The sequence below is a fragment of the Neolamprologus brichardi genome, chromosome 12 (genome assembly GCF_056152115.1).
Source record: "Neolamprologus brichardi isolate AB-2024 chromosome 12, ASM5615211v1, whole genome shotgun sequence".
NCBI classification, from domain to species: Eukaryota; Metazoa; Chordata; class Actinopteri; order Cichliformes; family Cichlidae; genus Neolamprologus; species Neolamprologus brichardi.
Window position 1 is genome coordinate 10,168,208 of NC_142115.1, and position 13,814 is coordinate 10,182,021.

Below are 13,814 nucleotides of genomic sequence, written 5' to 3' on the forward strand. Positions count from 1 at the left end.
GAAATAGTATGATTAAGCATAAATACTACATTACTAAAAATTGGCAGAAAAACCATGTCAACACATTTATTTTCTGAAAAAAAAAATCATCATGAAATTGGTGCACCTTACTCAATGCAATTGGGATATGCATTTCTCCTGAGATGATTGGAACCATGATTCCAAGTGTATTTTCAGTGTTCTGACACCCATGTCTGAATACCGGGATAAAAATTTTTCATCAGTACAAATCCCACACTACCCTGAATCGAATGATAAGATTCATTACCACACACTATTCACTTAGAAGATTTCACGTCTAATGATACATGTGGAGAGAGCAATTAGAAGCATCAAGGCGATCAAAATATTTGACACCATTATCCCTCTGAACGGTGCTGGCAGTGCACACGTCTGCTTCCTAAGTATTATCAAAACAAACCCCTGGTTAAAACTTTGGCTAAAGATGTCACTGTCAGTGAAGTTGCACAGTTCACTTGGCATTTAGATTGCTCATCTGGTAGATAGGGCACCTCATATACTAAAGCTACGAGACCTCTGCAGCAGCTGTAGTCTTGTATTCATTCCACTGATTGAATACAACAAAATGTTTTAAAAAGCTGCACCGCTCAGACCAGTGCTTGTAACTGCACTATTTTTATAGTAAATAGTTTTATATTGGTTCAGGTAGATTATATATGATGTAAATGATTAGAGCTCTAATTATTGATAACAAACAACAATTTTTAACAAGTAAATGTAAAAAATGGTTTTAATAAAATTCAGATTTTAGTGATTGCAGCCCCTCAAATGTTAATATTGGAACTATGCTTTGGCTATTTTAGTAATGTTTACATAATCACATTTATGAATTGCACTGATTTACACTTGGATATATGTTTTTCCTGCCAAGAATAAAGAAAACCTACATTTATTTCAACATATGCACAGCTAATTATGCAACCAAGCACCCTGTTGATTTACCATTAAGATTGCATTAGATGAGAAGAAGAAACTGTAGAGTGCATGTGTGTGGTGTGACCAACATACTGAACATTTAACTTGGCATCTTTAAATCACCTGTACTCTTTTAAGACCACACAATAGAAATCAAATTATTTTTAAGAGAGAAGTGCATCAGTGTGTGAACATGAAAGTAACACCAGTCCCTGCTCTCTCTGATGCTGCTGTTAACTTTGTGTCAACATAGTCGTTACAAGTGACTTTTACAGAGAGACAAGGTGCCATTCTTAGTTGAAGGTATCTGAAGTGAACATAATTCCTCACATAAAGACACTTTATCTCAAGCAGTCCAAACGGTGGCTGTGCAGATGGATCAAAGATCAACCCATCTGGTGAGGAACCAAGCCAGGGAGTGTCAGGGTGGACAACGAGACCATGAGGCCTATAGTTAAAGTTTTTCAATTTGCAGTTTTCTCCAGCTGCGTTAAACTCCATGTCTGTCCATGTGCTCACGTCTGCAGTCTGTCTCGTTCCTTTGAGGATTCTCTCTGCACAGTTTCACCCCTCATATAACAAACCTCTTAAACATGAAGATGTAATCTTGGCCTGTGGAGCTGATGCCACTCCTGGTCAGCTGCCTGTTCTCCTATTGCTGTCTCAATCTTATTTGCCATGTCGTCTGTGCTTTCAAGGTGGAAGAGTTCATCCTCACTGCAGACATGCACACACTCTGTGGGGTCCAGCCTGTACTCACAGTGTAGAGTAGCAGTGGCAGGTAAAGAGGAGGATCTTGGGAAATGTTTACAGATGTTGTGGCTAATTTGGGCTCCTGGTAAGAAAGCACACTCACCAATGCTGTCTCAACACAGGTTTTCTAATCACTGATGCCCATGGTTGCTGTTAGAGGTCAATCTGTTACATCAAAGTCTTTGCATGATTCTCCAGTGTTTAGCAAAGAGATGTGAAGTGAGGAAGTGTGAAATTTAATTCTATAAGTTTAATATGTTTCAAACAGGATTCTTTGAATTTGAAATAATGGTTAAAAGACATAAATAAACACAAGGTCATTATGTTAAAATGTACTTTATGATGATAGATTTATTTAACTGACTGCAGTAATAAGAACAGTCTTCTTCTGAACACCAACACCAAGGAGCTGGTGTTGGTGATCGCCTAAGCATCCTCACAATAGGAGCTGCAGAGGCTCATCTCACTCCACTGCAGGACTCAAGAGGTTCAGGAAGTCCCTTAACCCCACTGCCATGAGACTTTTTAACAGCGACTCCTGACATGTTCATTGCACATTTGTTTCTTTTATTTATTCTTTTATTTTATGTGTTTAAATTAATACTATGTTTTAGCACAAATACTATAATTTGACAGAAATACTATCATTTGGCAGTAATACTATGTTTCAGCACAAATACTCTGGTTTAGCACAAATATTATAACATAGCAGAAATACAATTATATAGCAGAAATGCTATGTTTAGAAAGAAAAATATAATATAGTAGAAATAGTATGATTGAGCATAAATACTACATTTAGTAGAAATACTATGTTTTAGCACAAATACTATAAAAAGCAGAAATACTATAAAAAGCAGAAATACTATAATTTAGCAGAAATACTATATTAAGCACAAATACTATAAAAAGCAGAAATACTATAAAAAGCAGAAATACTATAATTTAGCAGAACTACTATAATTTAGCACAAATACTATAAAAAGCAGAAATACTATAAAAAGCAGAAATACTATAATTTAGCACAAATACTATAATTTAGCAGAAATACTATATTAAGCACAAATACTATAAAAAGCAGAAATACTATAATTTAGCAGAAATACTATATTAAGCACAAATACTATAAAAAGCAGAAATACTATATTAAGCAGAAATACTATAATTTAGCAGAAATATTATAATTTAGCAGAAATACTATAATTAAGCACAAATACTATATTAACCACAAATCCTATAAAAAGCAGAAATACTATGATTTAGCAGAAATACTATATTAAGCAGAAATACTATAAAAAGCAGAAATACTATAATTTAGAAGAAATACTGTAAAAAGCAGAAATACTATAATTTAGCAGAAATACTATATTAAGCAGAAATACTATATTAAGCAGAAATACTATAAAAAGCAGAAATACTATAATTTAGCAGAAATACTATAAAAAGCAGAAATACACACACACACACAGAGGGAGAGAGAAGCAACTTTGTAGGTCAGTCAAGCAGCCTGGGAGCTGCTGAATTTGAATCCACCAATCAGAGAGGCTGTGTACTTTTTCCCGCCAAAACAGGTGCAGCCTTTTTTACACACACAGCAGAGAGACAGGATTTTTGCAGTCTATTTCTCATAGTGAGGACTACCCTCCAAAAAAATGGCCATAATTTCCTAACCGTAGGGGCTAGAACGGTCATTCTTACACCGTTTTGTTCAGAAGAGATGGGGGAATCTTCAAGTGTTGACAATTTATCATTAAAATATGAATTATTAAAGATATTTGACTTGTAATGCACTATGACTGAGTAGAGGCGAAGCAAAAACTGCTTTGACTTGCCCTCAAACAACGCTTTGTAACTCTAAATCTTTTTGGAGTATCGATATCATTCTTTCACCGTAAGAGACAGCAGGCTTTGGTGAACAACCTTGGAAATTTTCAAGTCTTTGTGGAAATCTATCAAAAAGATATGACGAGAGAAAAAAGTGGCTCATTTCCAGAGTTTGAAATTTGAAGAAATCTGAGCGAAGGACGAATTTCCTACCCTCAAACAAACGTAATTCATGGCCAAATGGTAATAGCTTAGAAAAAAATTCTTGAATTGTGAGCGTCAGGAGTGTCTGAAAATATATCGGGACAAGCCTCATGTTTTAACGTCGCTTCGTTAAGGAGATATGACGATTCGAATATGCCTCTCATTAGAGAAATCAAGCGGTGATTTTGAACAAACTCTCCATTGACTTTCTATGGAGAGTTTTCCGACTTTGTGTTGGTCTGAGGAGATTTGCCAAAATTCTATAAATTCCACAACAATGATAGTGACATTTTCTGAAAGCCAGCAAAAATACCTACGTTTTGATGTATAATTTGTGGGAGTTGAGTGAAAATTGAGCAAGTAGGAAGAAGTTGTTTGGACATGAAGAGAAGACTGCGAAACTTACAGTGCCTCACTTAGAACCAAGTGCATAGCAACCATAACAACCCATGTATTTTGTGAAAAATCACAAAGATGAAACTCAAAACTTAAAGAGGGATAAGATGAAAACGGAAACAGATTTGAAAAAGCTGAATCATACATGAATAGCCCAATAATTTGTGAACATTTTAAAGTTTAAATGGAGTTTCTATGTGAAAGTACGAGGAAGTTTCAAATACGAGCAAGTTTTAGCAGAATTGCGGAAGTTTCCCATTCATTTCAATGGGACAAATTAAAGGAAAAAAGCTTAATATTTTAAAAAGTAGGGTTAGGGTTAGGGTTTAGGGTTAGGGTTAGGGATGAATTGGACAAAAATCATCCAAAACAAACTTTTTATTAGTGTCGACTGTTTGAGTGGTGAGCAGTGAGTCTTTCCTCCGTAGGACAGTTGCATAGAGTTGTAACTATACGCAGGAGGAAGCTGCCATCTTTGCCACACCACAGCCTGTTGTTCTTCTGGCTGAAGCCTTAGGGTTAGGGTTAGGGTTTAGGGTTATGGATAGGCTTAGGGTTAGGGTTATGGATAGGGTTAGGGTTAGGGTTATGGATAGGGTTAGGGTTTATGGTTTAGGGTTAGGGTTAGGGATGAATTGGACAAAAATCATCCAAAACAAACTTTTTATTAGTGTCGAGGGTTAGGGTTAGGGATGAATTGGACAAGGGTTAGGGTTAGGGTTATGGATAGGCTTAGGGTTAGGGTTATGGATAGGGTTAGGGTTAGGGTTATGGATAGGGTTAGGGTTTATGGTTTAGGGTTAGGGTTAGGGATGAATTGGACAAAAATCATCCAAAACAAACTTTTTATTAGTGTCGACTGTTTGAGTGGTGAGCAGTGAGTCTTTCCTCCGTAGGACAGTTGCATAGATTTGTAACTATACGCAGGAGGAAGCTGCCATCTTTGCCACACCACAGCCTGTTGTTCTTCTGGCTGAAGCCTTATCCACCACGCCAGGGCCAGTATTTCCTGTGAGGCAAGCTTTGCCACAATCATTGCCTGTGCTGCTGTCTTAGGGTTAGGGTTAGGGTTAGGGTTTAGGGTTTTGGATAGGCTTAGGGTTAGGGTTATGGATAGGGTTAGGGTTAGGGTTATGGATAGGGTTAGGGTTAGGGTTATGGATAGGGTTAGGGTTTATGGTTTAGGGTTAGGTTAGGGATGAATTGGACAAAAATCATCCAAAACAAGGGTTAGGGTTAGGGTTAGGGTTATGGATAGGGTTAGGGTTAGGGTTATGGATAGGGTTAGGGTTTATGGTTTAGGATTAGGGTTAGGGATGAATTGGACAAAAATCATCCAAAACAACCTTTTTATTAGTGTCGACTGTTTGAGTGGTGAGCAGTGAGTCTTTCCTCCGTAGGACAGTTGCATAGACTTGTAACTATACGCAGGAGGAAGCTGCCATCTTTGCCACACCACAGCCTGTTGTTCTTCTGGCTGAAGCCTTAGGGTTAGGGTTAGGGTTAGGATTTAGGGTTATGGATAGGGTTAGAGTTTATGGTTTAGGGTTAGGGTTAGGGATGAATTGGACAAAAATCATCCAAAACAAACTTTTTATTAGTGTCGAGGGTTAGGGTTAGGGTTAGGGATGAATTGGACAAGGGTTAGGGTTAGGGTTATGGATAGGGTTAGGGTTATGGATAGGGTTAGGGTTAGGGTTATGGATAGGGTTAGGGTTTATGGTTAGGGTTAGGGATGAATTGGAAAAAAATCATCCAAAACAAACTTTTTATTAGTGTCGAGGGTTAGGGTTAGGGTTAGGGATGAATTGGACAAGGGTTAGGGTTACGGTTATGGATAGGGTTAGGGTAAGGGTTAGGGTTATGGATAGGGTTAGGGTTAGGGTTATGGATAGGGTTAGGGTTTATGGTTTAGGGTCAGGGTTAGGGATGAATTGGACAAAAATCATCCAAAACAAACTTTTTATTAGTGTCGACTGTTTGAGTGGTGAGCAGTGAGTCTTTCCTCCGTAGGACAGTTGCATAGAGTTGTAACTATACGCAGGAGGAAGCTGCCATCTTTGCCACACCACAGCCTGTTGTTCTTCTGGCTGAAGCCTTAGGGTTAGGGTTAGGGTTAGGGTTTAGGGTTATGGATAGGCTTAGGGTTAGGATTATGGATAGGGTTAGGGTTAGGGTTATGGATAGGGTTAGGGTTTATGGTTTAGGGTTAGGGTTAGGGATGAATTGGACAAAAATCATCCAAAACAAACTTTTTATTAGTGTCGACTGTTTGAGTGGTGAGCAGTGAGTCTTTCCTCCGTAGGACAGTTGCATAGATTTGTAACTATACGCAGGAGGAAGCTGCCATCTTTGCCACACCACAGCCTGTTGTTCTTCTGGCTGAAGCCTTATCCACCACGCCAGGGCCAGTATTTCCTGTGAGGCAAGCTTTGCCACAATCATTGCCTGTGCTGCTGTCTTAGGGTTAGGGTTAGGGTTAGGGTTTAGGGTTTTGGATAGGCTTAGGGTTAGGGTTATGGATAGGGTTAGGGTTAGGGTTATGGATAGGGTTAGGGTTAGGGTTATGGATAGGGTTAGGGTTTATGGTTTAGGGTTAGGTTAGGGATGAATTGGACAAAAATCATCCAAAACAAGGGTTAGGGTTAGGGTTAGGGTTATGGATAGGGTTAGGGTTAGGGTTATGGATAGGGTTAGGGTTTATGGTTTAGGATTAGGGTTAGGGATGAATTGGACAAAAATCATCCAAAACAACCTTTTTATTAGTGTCGACTGTTTGAGTGGTGAGCAGTGAGTCTTTCCTCCGTAGGACAGTTGCATAGAGTTGTAACTATACGCAGGAGGAAGCTGCCATCTTTGCCACACCACAGCCTGTTGTTCTTCTGGCTGAAGCCTTAGGGTTAGGGTTAGGGTTAGGATTTAGGGTTATGGATAGGGTTAGGGTTATGGATAGGGTTAGGGTTAGGGTTATGGATAGGGTTAGAGTTTATGGTTTAGGGTTAGGGTTAGGGATGAATTGGACAAAAATCATCCAAAACAAACTTTTTATTAGTGTCGAGGGTTAGGGTTAGGGTTAGGGTTAGGGATGAATTGGACAAGGGTTAGGGTTAGGGTTATGGATAGGGTTAGGGTTAGGGTTATGGATAGGGTTAGGGTTAGGGTTATGGATAGGGTTAGGGTTTATGGTTAGGGTTAGGGATGAATTGGAAAAAAATCATCCAAAACAAACTTTTTTTTAGTGTCGAGGGTTAGGGTTAGGGTTAGGGATGAATTGGACAAAGGTTAGGGTTAGGGTTATGGATAGGGTTAGGGTTAGGGTTAGGGTTATGAATAGGGTTAGGGTTAGGGTTATGGATAGGGTTAGGGTTTATGGTTTAGGGTTAGGGTTAGGGATGAATTGGACAAAAATCATCCAAAACAAACTTTTTATTAGTGTCGACTGTTTGAGTGGTGAGCAGTGAGTCTTTCCTCCGTAGGACAGTTGCATAGAGTTGTAACTATACGCAGGAGGAAGCTGCCATCTTTGCCACACCACAGCCTGTTGTTCTTCTGGCTGAAGCCTTAGGGTTAGGGTTAGGGTTAGGGTTTAGGGTTATGGATAGGCTTAGGGTTAGGGTTATGGATAGGGATAGGGTTAGGGTTATGGATAGGGTTAGGGTTAGGGTTAGGGTTATGGTTAGGGTTAGGGTTAGGGTTATGGATAGGGTTAGGGTTTATGGTTTAGGGTTAGGTTAGGGATGAATTGGACAAAAATCATCCAAAACGAGGGTTAGGGTTAGGGTTAGGGTTATGGATAGGGTTAGGGTTAGGGTTATGGATAGGGTTAGGGTTTATGGTTTAGGGTTAGGGTTAGGGATGAATTGGACAAAAATCATCCAAAACAAACTTTTTATTAGTGTCGACTGTTTGAGTGGTGAGCAGTGAGTCTTTCCTCCGTAGGACAGTTGCATAGAGTTGTAACTATACGCAGGAGGAAGCTGCCATCTTTGCCACACCACAGCCTGTTGTTCTTCTGGCTGAAGCCTTAGGGTTAGGGTTAGGGTTTAGGGTTATGGATAGGCTTAGGGTTAGGGTTATTGATAGGGTTAGGGTTAGGGCTATGGATAGGGTTAGGGTTTATGGTTTAGGGTTAGGGTTAGGGATGAATTGGACAAAAATCATCCAAAACAAACTTTTTATTAGTGTCGAGGGTTAGGGTTAGCGTTAGGGTTAGGGATGAATTGGACAAGGGTTAGGGTTAGGGTTATGGATAGGGTTAGGGTTAGGGTTATGGATAGGGTTAGGGTTATGGATAGGGTTAGGGTTTATGGTTAGGGTTAGGGATGAATTGGACAAAAATCATCCAAAACAAACTTTTTATTAGTGTCGAGGGTTAGGGTTAGGGTTAGGGTTAGGGATGAATTGGACAAGGGTTAGGGTTAGGGTTATGGATAGGGTTAGGGTTAGGGTTATGGATAGGGTTAGGGTTTATGGTTTAGGGTTAGGGTTAGGGATGAATTGGACAAAAATCATCCAAAACAAACTTTTTATTAGTGTCGACTGTTTGAGTGGTGAGCAGTGAGTCTTTCCTCCGTAGGACAGTTGCATAGATTTGTAACTATACGCAGGAGGAAGCTGCCATCTTTGCCACACCACAGCCTGTTGTTCTTCTGGCTGAAGCCTTATCCACCACGCCAGGGCCAGTATTTCCTGTGAGGCAAGCTTTGCCACAATCATTGCCTGTGCTGCTGTCTTAGGGTTAGGGTTAGGGTTAGGGTTTAGGGTTTTGGATAGGCTTAGGGTTAGGGTTATGGATAGGGTTAGGGTTAGGGTTATGGATAGGGTTAGGGTTAGGGTTATGGATAGGGTTAGGGTTTATGGTTTAGGGTTAGGTTAGGGATGAATTGGACAAAAATCATCCAAAACAAGGGTTAGGGTTAGGGTTAGGGTTATGGATAGGGTTAGGGTTAGGGTTATGGATAGGGTTAGGGTTTATGGTTTAGGGTTAGGGTTAGGGATGAATTGGACAAAAATCATCCAAAACAACCTTTTTATTAGTGTCGACTGTTTGAGTGGTGAGCAGTGAGTCTTTCCTCCGTAGGACAGTTGCATAGAGTTGTAACTATACGCAGGAGGAAGCTGCCATCTTTGCCACACCACAGCCTGTTGTTCTTCTGGCTGAAGCCTTAGGGTTAGGGTTAGGGTTAGGATTTAGGGTTATGGATAGGGTTAGGGTTATGGATAGGGTTAGGGTTAGGGTTATGGATAGGGTTAGAGTTTATGGTTTAGGTTTAGGGTTAGGGATGAATTGGACAAAAATCATCCAAAACAAACTTTTTATTAGTGTCGAGGGTTAGGGTTAGGGTTAGGGTTAGGGATGAATTGGACAAGGATTAGGGTTAGGGTTATGGATAGGGTTAGGGTTAGGGTTATGGATAGGGTTAGGGTTAGGGTTATGGATAGGGTTAGGGTTTATGGTTAGGGTTAGGGATGAATTGGAAAAAAATCATCCAAAACAAACTTTTTATTAGTGTCGAGGGTTACGGTTAGGGTTAGGGATGAATTGGACAAGGGTTAGGGTTATGGATAGGGTTAGGGTTAGGGTTAGGGTTATGGATAGGGTTAGGGTTAGGGTTATGGATAGGGTTAGGGTTTATGGTTTAGGGTTAGGGTTAGGGATGAATTGGACAAAAATCATCCAAAACAAACTTTTTATTAGTGTCGACTGTTTGAGTGGTGAGCAGTGAGTCTTTCCTCCGTAGGACAGTTGCATAGAGTTGTAACTATACGCAGGAGGAAGCTGCAATCTTTGCCACACCACAGCCTGTTGTTCTTCTGGCTGAAGCCTTAGGGTTAGGGTTAGGGTTAGGGTTTAGGGTTATGGATAGGCTTAGGGTTAGGGTTATGGATAGGGATAGGGTTAGGGTTATGGATAGGGTTAGGGTTAGGGTTAGGGTTATGGTTATGGTTAGGGTTAGGGTTAGGGTTATGGATAGGGTTAGGGTTTATGGTTTAGGGTTAGGTTAGGGATGAATTGGACAAAAATCATCCAAAACGAGGGTTAGGGTTAGGGTTAGGGTTATGGATAGGGTTAGGGTTAGGGTTATGGATAGGGTTAGGGTTTATGGTTTAGGGTTAGGGTTAGGGATGAATTGGACAAAAATCATCCAAAACAAACTTTTTATTAGTGTCGACTGTTTGAGTGGTGAGCAGTGAGTCTTTCCTCCGTAGGACAGTTGCATAGAGTTGTAACTATACGCAGGAGGAAGCTGCCATCTTTGCCACACCACAGCCTGTTGTTCTTCTGGCTGAAGCCTTAGGGTTAGGGTTAGGGTTTAGGGTTATGGATAGGCTTAGGGTTAGGGTTATTGATAGGGTTAGGGTTAGGGTTATGGATAGGGTTAGGGTTTATGGTTTAGGGTTAGGGTTAGGGATGAATTGGACAAAAATCATCCAAAACAAACTTTTTATTAGTGTCGAGGGTTAGGGTTAGCGTTAGGGTTAGGGATGAATTGGACAAGGGTTAGGGTTAGGGTTATGGATAGGGTTAGGGTTAGGGTTATGGATAGGGTTAGGGTTATGGATAGGGTTAGGGTTTATGGTTAGGGTTAGGGATGAATTGGACAAAAATCATCCAAAACAAACTTTTTATTAGTGTCGAGGGTTAGGGTTAGGGTTAGGGTTAGGGATGAATTGGACAAGGGTTAGGGTTAGGGTTATGGATAGGGTTAGGGTTAGGGTTATGGATAGGGTTAGGGTTTATGGTTTAGGGTTAGGGTTAGGGATGAATTGGACAAAAATCATCCAAAACAAACTTTTTATTAGTGTCGACTGTTTGAGTGGTGAGCAGTGAGTCTTTCCTCCGTAGGACAGTTGCATAGATTTGTAACTATACGCAGGAGGAAGCTGCCATCTTTGCCACACCACAGCCTGTTGTTCTTCTGGCTGAAGCCTTATCCACCACGCCAGGGCCAGTATTTCCTGTGAGGCAAGCTTTGCCACAATCATTGCCTGTGCTGCTGTCTTAGGGTTAGGGTTAGGGTTAGGGTTTAGGGTTTTGGATAGGCTTAGGGTTAGGGTTATGGATAGGGTTAGGGTTAGGGTTATGGATAGGGTTAGGGTTAGGGTTATGGATAGGGTTAGGGTTTATGGTTTAGGGTTAGGTTAGGGATGAATTGGACAAAAATCATCCAAAACAAGGGTTAGGGTTAGGGTTAGGGTTATGGATAGGGTTAGGGTTAGGGTTATGGATAGGGTTAGGGTTTATGGTTTAGGGTTAGGGTTAGGGATGAATTGGACAAAAATCATCCAAAACAACCTTTTTATTAGTGTCGACTGTTTGAGTGGTGAGCAGTGAGTCTTTCCTCCGTAGGACAGTTGCATAGAGTTGTAACTATACGCAGGAGGAAGCTGCCATCTTTGCCACACCACAGCCTGTTGTTCTTCTGGCTGAAGCCTTAGGGTTAGGGTTAGGGTTAGGATTTAGGGTTATGGATAGGGTTAGGGTTATGGATAGGGTTAGGGTTAGGGTTATGGATAGGGTTAGAGTTTATGGTTTAGGTTTAGGGTTAGGGATGAATTGGACAAAAATCATCCAAAACAAACTTTTTATTAGTGTCGAGGGTTAGGGTTAGGGTTAGGGTTAGGGATGAATTGGACAAGGATTAGGGTTAGGGTTATGGATAGGGTTAGGGTTAGGGTTATGGATAGGGTTAGGGTTAGGGTTATGGATAGGGTTAGGGTTTATGGTTAGGGTTAGGGATGAATTGGAAAAAAATCATCCAAAACAAACTTTTTATTAGTGTCGAGGGTTACGGTTAGGGTTAGGGATGAATTGGACAAGGGTTAGGGTTATGGATAGGGTTAGGGTTAGGGTTAGGGTTATGGATAGGGTTAGGGTTAGGGTTATGGATAGGGTTAGGGTTTATGGTTTAGGGTTAGGGTTAGGGATGAATTGGACAAAAATCATCCAAAACAAACTTTTTATTAGTGTCGACTGTTTGAGTGGTGAGCAGTGAGTCTTTCCTCCGTAGGACAGTTGCATAGAGTTGTAACTATACGCAGGAGGAAGCTGCAATCTTTGCCACACCACAGCCTGTTGTTCTTCTGGCTGAAGCCTTAGGGTTAGGGTTAGGGTTAGGGTTTAGGGTTATGGATAGGCTTAGGGTTAGGGTTATGGATAGGGATAGGGTTAGGGTTATGGATAGGGTTAGGGTTAGGGTTAGGGTTATGGTTATGGTTAGGGTTAGGGTTAGGGTTATGGATAGGGTTAGGGTTTATGGTTTAGGGTTAGGTTAGGGATGAATTGGACAAAAATCATCCAAAACGAGGGTTAGGGTTAGGGTTAGGGTTATGGATAGGGTTAGGGTTAGGGTTATGGATAGGGTTAGGGTTTATGGTTTAGGGTTAGGGTTAGGGATGAATTGGACAAAAATCATCCAAAACAAACTTTTTATTAGTGTCGACTGTTTGAGTGGTGAGCAGTGAGTCTTTCCTCCGTAGGACAGTTGCATAGAGTTGTAACTATACGCAGGAGGAAGCTGCCATCTTTGCCACACCACAGCCTGTTGTTCTTCTGGCTGAAGCCTTAGGGTTAGGGTTAGGGTTTAGGGTTATGGATAGGCTTAGGGTTAGGGTTATTGATAGGGTTAGGGTTAGGGTTATGGATAGGGTTAGGGTTTATGGTTTAGGGTTAGGGTTAGGGATGAATTGGACAAAAATCATCCAAAACAAACTTTTTATTAGTGTCGAGGGTTAGGGTTAGCGTTAGGGTTAGGGATGAATTGGACAAGGGTTAGGGTTAGGGTTATGGATAGGGTTAGGGTTAGGGTTATGGATAGGGTTAGGGTTAGGGTTATGGATAGGGTTAGGGTTTATGGTTAGGGTTAGGGATGAATTGGACAAAAATCATCCAAAACAAACTTTTTATTAGTGTCAAGGGTTAGAGTTAGGGTTAGGGTTAGGGATGAATTGGATAAGGGTTAGGGTTAGGGTTATGGATAGGGTTAGGGTTAGGGTTATGGATAGGGTTAGGGTTTATGGTTTAGGGTTAGGGTTAGGGATGAATTGGACAAAAATCATCCAAAACAAACTTTCTATTAGTGTCGACTGTTTGAGTGGTGAGCAGTGACTCTTTCCTCCGTAGGACAGTTGCATAGAGTTGTAACTATACGCAGGAGGAAGCTGCCATCTTTGCCACACCACAGCCTGTTGTTCTTCTGGCTGAAGCCTTAGGGTTAGGGTTAGGTTTAGGGTTTAGGGTTATGGATAGGCTTAGGGTTAGGGTTATGGATGGGGTTAGGGTTAGGGTTATGGATAGGGTTAGGGTTTATGGTTTAGGGTTAGGGTTAGGGATGAATTGGACAAAAATCATCCAAAACAAACTTTTTATTAGTGTCGAGGGTTAGGGTTAGGGTTAGGGATGAATTGGACAAGGGTTAGGGTTAGGGTTATGGATAGGGTTAGGGTTAGGGTTAGGGTTATGGATAGGGTTAGGGTTAGGGTTAAGGATAGGGTTAGGGTTCATGGTTTAGGGTTAGGGTTAGGGATGAATTGGACAAAAATCATCCAAAACAAACTTTTTATTAGTGTCGACTGTTTGAGTGGTGAGCAGTGAGTCTTTCCTCCGTAGGACAGTTGCATAGAGTTGTAACTATACGCAGGAGGAAGCTGCCATCTTTGCCACACCACAGCCTGTTGTTCTTCTGGCTGAAGTCTTAGGG